General features: G+C 40.7%; 1 long non-coding RNA gene across 2 annotated transcripts; it reads right to left on the bottom strand.

Moving 5' to 3' along the window:
- Window positions 1-1,051: 1,051 nt before the first annotated feature.
- LOC138979798 (uncharacterized) lies at window positions 1,052-7,338 on the bottom strand. Of its 2 annotated transcripts, XR_011460134.1 has the most exons (6): window positions 6,870-7,338; window positions 6,287-6,382; window positions 5,714-5,808; window positions 4,994-5,056; window positions 4,560-4,653; window positions 1,052-1,338 (listed from the first exon to the last, which is right to left on the bottom strand). It is a non-coding gene; the product is annotated as an uncharacterized lncRNA (long non-coding RNA). The 2 variants fall into 2 exon arrangements; XR_011460133.1 differs by lacking the exon at window positions 6,870-7,338 and having other exon boundaries at window positions 1,054-1,338; window positions 6,287-6,833.
- Between the last annotated feature and the right edge of the window lie 1,000 nt (window positions 7,339-8,338).

Genomic DNA, 8,338 nt, shown 5'->3' with positions numbered 1-8,338 from the left:
TCATGAAATTAATTGACGGATTAAGCTCCAAACCTAAGCATAATTAATTAATTTGGTTGTTTGATCGGCGAAAATGGCGTAGGTTGTCAACCAAGGGACTTCAATTACACGACAAAGTTGCCTCCCCTGTCCGCTGACACGGATAATTCCTTCTTTGACGCATGTAAACAAAATGCATTCGTACCAGAGTACGCTATGATTCGTACAGTTCATCGGAGTTCATTCCGTGACTTTAAAGGGATCTAAAAGACTTGTTATGATTACAAGTGCAGGTTCTCCAAATTTGGAGGCTTGAATGCCTCTGAATTATGAGCTATGAATTTAACACATTAAAGTTCAAGATTACCCGAAGCCTTCCATGTCATTTACCCTCCTGGGTTAAAGGTTATAAATTGATTCGAGAAAATAACATGACTGGTATGGACTGATCATTGTGTCTACCGTGGAGCCATCGGGGTTCTATGGGAAATGCTACACAAAAAAACTTGCCTGTGAAAAGGGAAAGACGGTGACCAAAAATAAATGATGATAGCGATATTTCTAATTGTGGATCAGCAGAGTCGAGAAGCATACATGATGTTTACCAAAGTGTGTGTGCGTGTCTGTCTGTCCACGTGTGTGTTTGAGCTCTTTTCGGTACAGAATATGAGTTTGGGGATTGAGTGAAGAGGGAGACCTAAAAAAAAAACTACTCGGTATTTTGGTTCTTTTTATCACAATTCAGTCTGTTTTAATTTTCAAGTTATATCAGAAATTTTCTATTTGCACTGATACACTGGAATCCCTTGTGGATGTATTGCTTTAAGGGTCTACAAATAGTACTACTGAACCAAAATCATCCTGTTTCTTTACGTTTTGAGCAATTCAATTGTCTTGTTTTTTTGTTTTTTAAAAATTTGATTCCTCTTCATTCTTCTCAAAAAAAAGCTTTCATTGCGATAAACAAAACATTACTGGATAGACATTTTCTTGGAGAACGTCTGTATTAGCAAGCATTTAAAGTAGGAGGACGATATGGAACGTGCAATAAAAGGATGTGCTTTAGCTTTCTGTCTCATCATTTATAAATGTTGCCCTTCAATCACACACACACACACACACTTTTGATCCAGCTCCAACCATATTTCATAAGGCTTTATTCAGGGTTGTCTCTTGTTCTTAAACATCCGATTTCTAAGCACACGTCTGTGCTGAGAATATGAACATGAACCGATATGAACATCAATGTCAGCCGCCTTTTTATTATGAAATAATGTTCATTTGTGTTCCAAACACTTCCGAAGAATACTTGTTGGTGTGTCTTCAGTCGCCCTGACATCATCACAACTCGACCCTGTCCTGCAAAAATACAAATATATACAGGGTGACACCCAAACATTCAACCCAAACAAATGCTTATTTCTTTAACATCTGTTGACCGAATTAGTTATCTTTCTTTTTTGTCTTTCTTTTTTTGTTGGTCCCTGTCCTGTCCTGTCTTGTCTTGTCATGCCTTGTCTTGTCATCCCTCTATTGGCCTTCTGGCAACCTTTTCCTAACTTGTCTTGTCTTGCCATGTCTTGTCTTGTCTTGTATTGTATATACATTTAGCATACATTTGGGTAAAGGTTTGCGAACAGGTAAGGGGTGTAAGAGAGAGACAGAGACAGAGACAGAGAGAGAGATGGTGGTGGTCTATGTTACATTACACAGGTCAACACAGTTGCAAGTTCATAGGTTAAAGGCTGCCCTTTTCGTAGCGTTCATTAATTAATTCCTATTGTTTACATGTGCCAATAATGTTATAAAACTGTACCTAAGGGGATATAATAACGATTGGCTGTAGCTTTCAAAAACAGAAAAAATTATTTCAGTATTGCAAAGTGGTGTTGATAGTGTCGAATGTAAACAGAACAGTCTCAAAGTGAAAGTGGATGTTTTCCGGAAATTGCGAAGTTAACAAGAATACAGAAAAGCGCGCTTTCCTGCTTAGCACAATCCGCTACCGCGCTAATCTGGCGTGTCAATATCACTACGTTTTGCACGTGGAAGGTGAGCGATTTCCTTCACGCGGGGATTGACGAAGCTGTACTGTCTGTGTTGACGGTCTAAAAATAGCCCAAGCCCTGGAGAACTGTTTCTAAAGATAGCAATAAACTTGATAAAGAATTGATTATTTCTTGTAATTGGTAAGGACTTCAAACCTAAAACTTTGCAGGAAGCTTAATTTATACATCCCCGCAACGATGGGAAAAGCCTTGGAAGTAAGTAAACTAATTAAATAGGACTTTGTCAGCCTTTAAATGAGGGGTTATTGTGTATAGTGAGGAAATAATTTTCTGATGTATTTTTAATTCATTATTGGTGTTTTATGCAAAACGTACGGTCAATATTGAAAGTTTAAAAAAGGTACTGCCCTCACATTAATACGAAGGCGGGATCAAAGCTGGATAAGACAAGGTACGGCAATTTCGACCCGGAGGTCTCTTTCAGGGCGCACAGAGGATGAGACAACACAGGAGAAAAAAAACAACCCCACAGATAATAGCACACGGAAGGAACGATTACAGCAGTTATAATTAAATTACTTTGTGGGTCAGGGTTTTTTAGGAGTACAGGGGAAACCCCTTTTAAGACCTTAAAAAATGTGAGAAAATCAAGTCTTAAAATGGAAGGGGTCTAAAAATGGGGGTAATTTACAGGTTATGAACAGAACATCTTCTTCTTCTTCAGCGTTCCAGAAATTCTGGTGACGTGTGAGCTCGTTTGCCCATTTGGGTTTCCCACACTATACTCTGAGAGCATAGTCAGCTTCACTCCGCTTTCGTTGAGTAGGCATGCTGGGTATTCTCGTGTTTCCATAACCCACCGAACTCCGACATGGTTTACAGGATCTTTTCCGTGCGCACTTGGTCTTGTGCTTGCGTGTACACACGAAGGGGATTAAGTCACTAAGCAGGTCTGCACATAAGTTGACCTGGGAGATCGGAAAAATCTCCACTCTTAACCCACCAGGCGGCAGCGACCGGGATTCGAACTCACGACCTCCCGATTAGGAGGCTGACGTCTTACCACTGCGCGCCACTTCACCCGTCACAGAACATCTAAAGAAGCAAGATCTTAAAAAGGAGGAAGTCTGAAATGAATGGGTCTGAAAGGGGGGTTCCACTGTGGAAAAGTACCTGTCAGTTTACCTGTATGTATTAGGACCGGGTGGCCGAGTGGTAACGCACTTGCGCTCGGAAGCGAGTTCGACCCTGGGTCAGGGCGTTAGCAATTTTCTCCCCCCTTTCCTAACCTAGGTGGTGGGTTCAAGTGCTAGTCTTTCGGATGAGACGAAAAACCGAGGTCCCTTCCGTGTACACTACATTGGGGTGTGCACGTTAAAGATCCCACGATTGACAAAAGGGTCTTTCCTGGCAAAATTGTATAGGCATAGATAAAAATGTCCACCAAAATACCCGTGTGACTTGGAATAATAGGCCGTGAAAAGTAGGATATGCGCCGAAATGGCTGCGATCTGCTGGCCGATGTGAATGCGTGATGTATTGTGTAAAAAAATTCCATCTCACACGGCATAAATAAATCCCTGCGCCTTGAATATGTGCGCGATATAAATTGCATAAAAATAAAAAAAATAAAAAAATTAAAATCCCTGCGCTTAGAACTGTACCCACGGAATACGCGCAATATAAGCCTCATATTGATTGATTGAATAAGACCACCCCTGACATGCGGCACATACCAACTATCTACAAGTGCTTTGTGTGAACAGTAAAAAAAATTGTTTTCCTTTTTGCGAATTCATTTCATTAAACACAACAACAACAAAATTCATCAAATTCCAGCTGAGCAGAACGGCTTTCACAATTATCACTGGGCCTTTTAAGGCATGTTCCTCACCATATTACCCAGCATATCAGACACCACATGTTTGACTAGGTTTTTACATGGGAACAACAAGACTATACAGGATGGTAAAAAAACCTCCCTATTTTCTTTTTAATCACATTTTTGACTGCGAAAAAAAAAGAGATCAAAAAGGAAATATGGCGCTTTTTTTTAGACACCCCTTTTTACGTCCAGCTTCTTTTGGTGGAGATTCAAGTTACAGACACATGTGAAATTCATTAAGCAAAAAGGTTCCCACTATGCACTGCCACAGAACACAACCAGGTTATTAATGTGCGGTACAGTGTATAATTATGTTTAAGTAAAAGGATGCCCTTCTTTTGTTTAATTGGAGCATCTATGATGTCTGACATTTTGGTTCTAACGGTAAGGAACGTATGTTTAGGCTCTAATAAGGACAGTTTGTCTTGTCAAAAGCCTCATGCATATTCCTTCCTCCCCATGCAAGACTTTCTTTTATTTGAATATCTGCCTTTATAGTACAAAAATCAAATAAAAAGGTCGCACTCTGCGCATAGCGACAAAAATCGCAATTTTACCAAGAAAACCTCACACTCTTTATGTGGAGAAAGACCCTGACTGTTGCAGTATGTTATGCATTTGAAAACATCTGAAATTGTGTACTTGAATTCTACAGTTTGATCAGTTCTGTGTGTTTAAAAAGTTACCTTGATCATTCTGACATGCTCTTGCTCAAATCACATCCCAGACAATATTGTAGACTCCATTGATAGACGCTGTGGTGCATGGGAGAACTGCATTCTGAGGAAACGAAAAAAATATACACTGAGGAAGAACAGTCACAACAACATTTGCAGCAGCAACAGGCTATATAATTTTATTCAAAGAACACTTAAATAAGGTAAAATGAAAATCAGTGTTGTGTCAGTAAATTTGATTTGGGGGAGATGGAAGGATTGGGGTGGGGGTTTAGAGGCGGGGATAGAAGGATAGCTGGGAACCGGGGAAGGTGGGGTGGCTAACACAGTTTGATCATGTAATGACTGGTACAATGTTTAATATATCTAAAAAGGCAGCAACTCTGTAATGCGTTATGTGAACCAACTTCTCCATAAACTAAATAAAGATCAGTAAAAGTTACCTCTTTCATTCTGGAATCTTTTTGGTCCCATCACAGCTCAGACGCAGACTCAATGGACAGATACTGTAATGATGAAAATAACACCAGCAATTTAAGGGAGAACAAGAATTATGCAGAGAGGAAAAACAGTAATGAGTAAGAACAACAGCAGCAGCAGCAGCAGACTCAATACTCTTACTCTACATAACACTCTCACTGAATGACTGATTCAGTAACTAAATCCCAGTGAAGTGCAAGTGATCAAAATTACTTATGTAAAAACAGAGAAATAGAGAGAGAGAGAGAGAGAGAGAGAGAGAGAGAGAGAGAGAGAGAGAGAGAGACAGACAGACACAGACAGACAGACAGACAGGCAGAGACAATGCGAATGTGTGTGTGTGTGTGTGTGTGTGTGTGTGTGTGTGTGTGTGTGTGTGTGTGTGTGTGTGTGTACATGGGAAATGCAGTGCCATTGAAAACAAACACTTGCTTCATTTAAATATCAACAGTTATACAACATAAGAGGCACTAGAAAAGTTGTACATGAAAATAAATGTTGCTCTTGCTGATGGAAAAAGAGCAGGGGGAGAGGGTCGATGTTGCTTGCACTTGCAGATAATTATGCACTAACATCCAGCTGTTTTTCTGGGTGTACTGTAACCCTGTAATGTTTAAGCAGAAATGTTTGTGGATCACGTTATGCTTCTGCTTTTAGATCAGTTTGAGTATTTGCAATATTACCTGGATCATTGCGGCATCCTCTTGATCACATCACATTTGAGACTTTGACCTATATAGACTCCATGGGCAGACGCTGAAGTTATTACAAGGGCATTCTGAAAAATGACAATACAAAATTTATGCAGAGATGTAGAACTTTACATTACACTTACAGAAGCAACAACCAGAGAGCTGATTTATACAGGTAGAGAGAGAGAGAAAGAGAAGAAGAAGTAAAAGAAAAAAGAGAGCATAGAAAGAGAGAGGGGGTGGGGGATGGGGCAAAGGGAGTGTGTAATGTGACGTGAGGAAGGGGAAGAGCAATGGAAAATGAAACTCTCAGTACTTTTAATTTATATTAACAGTTATGGAACTATTTGAGCACTCCCCATAACCACAAACAAGGTACAGACGGCAACATATGTTGCACGGAAGGGTGGGGGTAGTTGGACTGGAGAGTGTTGTTATGGGTTTAGGGTGGAGCTGGGGCGGAGTGTGTATGTAACTTGATAATAATAAGCATGATCAGTTAGTGCTAACAACTATCTTGATCTTCACAGACATAAATTGCACAATGATTTCACCACCATGTACCTTTATTTTTGCCCTTGAGTTAGGTGGAAGACAATGTTGAGTGGTGAACGCAAGTTGTATTGATCACTGGGTCATCCTGCGGTCCGGGCCATTGATCTGCACATTGCACCAGCACAAACAAACACAATGTTATGATCTCAATCAGCCTGCATGGTCAATCATGAATCTAAGAACACAAACACTGTCCAGATCTAATTGAAAACGAGATCATCATTACTTGGGAAATTCAATGAAAATCTAGCAGTCAACGAAGCAGATAGATCTGTCCTTGCGATTGTTGTTGCAAGCAGATAAATGTGTGAACTTCCTTATCTCAACGTTATCATTCAACATATTGATATTTTGCCTGATGGATGTTGTGCCGATGAGATAAACAAACAATCAAAATCAAAGTCATAAACTTTTGAAGAAAAAAATTAAACAAATTGAGCAGAAAGAATCTAGCTTACTGCTGTGCTGATTTCGACAAAATCAATGCGTTTACATGCCGAAGTCATTCCTGCTTTTATTCATATCATACTAGATGATCCTAATGCACAACAATACGAAAACGAGCTCAGCGAAATGAGTAACACTGCCTCACCTGCACTAACACAATGCTGCAGAAGCGAAGGTCGTCTACGACTGGAAATTTCGAAGTCGAACAGCGGCGTGTTTTCACTATCAGCGGTTGTCTTGCTCGGAAAAGTGAAAAGCTTAACTTGAAATCGAACGGAAGTCACCATTCTACCTTTTCGTTCAAGCGTTGTTTTTATAAAATCTCAGAAAATGTAATTTTGACTTGGGTGATTTCGTCCGCCATTGAGATTCAGTTTTTCAATAATTTGTCTTCCTCCTTGGCAGAAGAGTCAAAGGTTCGGCCCGATCTTCAAGGTTCCCAAGACATGACTTGCAAACCCCGAACCTAGTTCGCCGAACCTCCCAAACCTAGTTCGAAAACTCAGGTTCGTCTGGTTAAGAACCAAGACAAGTTCGCCGAACCAGTCTTGAGGTTCGCCGAACCCCACGAACCTAGTTCGCGAACCAAAGGTTCGTCTGGTTAAGAACAGCCTTTATAGAGCAGTTTTTGCCACGAATTGGTCCCCCGGGGGACTACTTCAGAGGGGGGACCGGACCGGATCCTACACCGGTGTGACGATGACATCTTGGCCCCGTGGTCATATTACGATTTGCGGCCTCGTTGATCTTGTATAAACTCCACACTTGACAAAAAAATCCTTCGATAGTACTGATGAGCGACCTTGGGTACCTTACATTCATGGGGCCAAATTTGTCCAACCAATTTTTTGTATTTAACTTAGAAATTTGATTAATCCTAAAATGTTTTCCTTCTCATTCAAGGGACGTAACTCGGTACACGTTTTCGAAGAAATCGATTTTGGGGGTGAAATCTATTCAATTACACCACCAATTTTCTTCACATGCAAGAAACTGACATGCTTTTCGTCCTTAAATAATTTCACTTCTTTCATTTTACCAGGAAACAACATTTCAGTCTTGAGAAAATATCGAGGGGGTAATATGACCTGCCGGCAGCATTTTTTACACAGAACCCGGCTTAACAAGCACATATTAATTAAGCCTCCTCCTGAGATTCGATTACTCGCCTGTCTTGTTGATCTCGCACAAACTCCATTCTGACTATCCTCTCAAATCGGTACACTTATTTGAGGGGAAAAAGCATGTCACTTTCTTGCAAGTGAACGAAATTCGTGGTGATAGTCAGTGTGGAGTTTATCCGAGATCTAATATAGGTCCCTGTCCGAGATCAACTGATAACTAGGCTGGTGAGTGTGCTCGTCACAGTCGCGTTACTGACACCGGGCAATTGGGCAATGTCAGGTCAGGTCAGGAGATTAAACACTGATTTAGCACCATTAACATGTAGCAACGCAATATGTCACTTGTGTGTGTGCAGGGACCTATATTATAGGTGTATAGTGTGTGTGTGTGTGTGTGTGTGTCACGGTACGGTGTGCACGTGTGTGTGTGTGTGTGTGTCACTGTGTGACGGTGTGTGTGTGTGTGTGTGAGTGTGTGTGGCTGTGTGTG

This window comes from Littorina saxatilis, linkage group LG11 (assembly GCF_037325665.1).
Source record: "Littorina saxatilis isolate snail1 linkage group LG11, US_GU_Lsax_2.0, whole genome shotgun sequence".
In the NCBI taxonomy this organism is placed as follows: domain Eukaryota; kingdom Metazoa; phylum Mollusca; class Gastropoda; order Littorinimorpha; family Littorinidae; genus Littorina; species Littorina saxatilis.
This window is presented reverse-complemented; position numbering and strand designations above follow the sequence as displayed.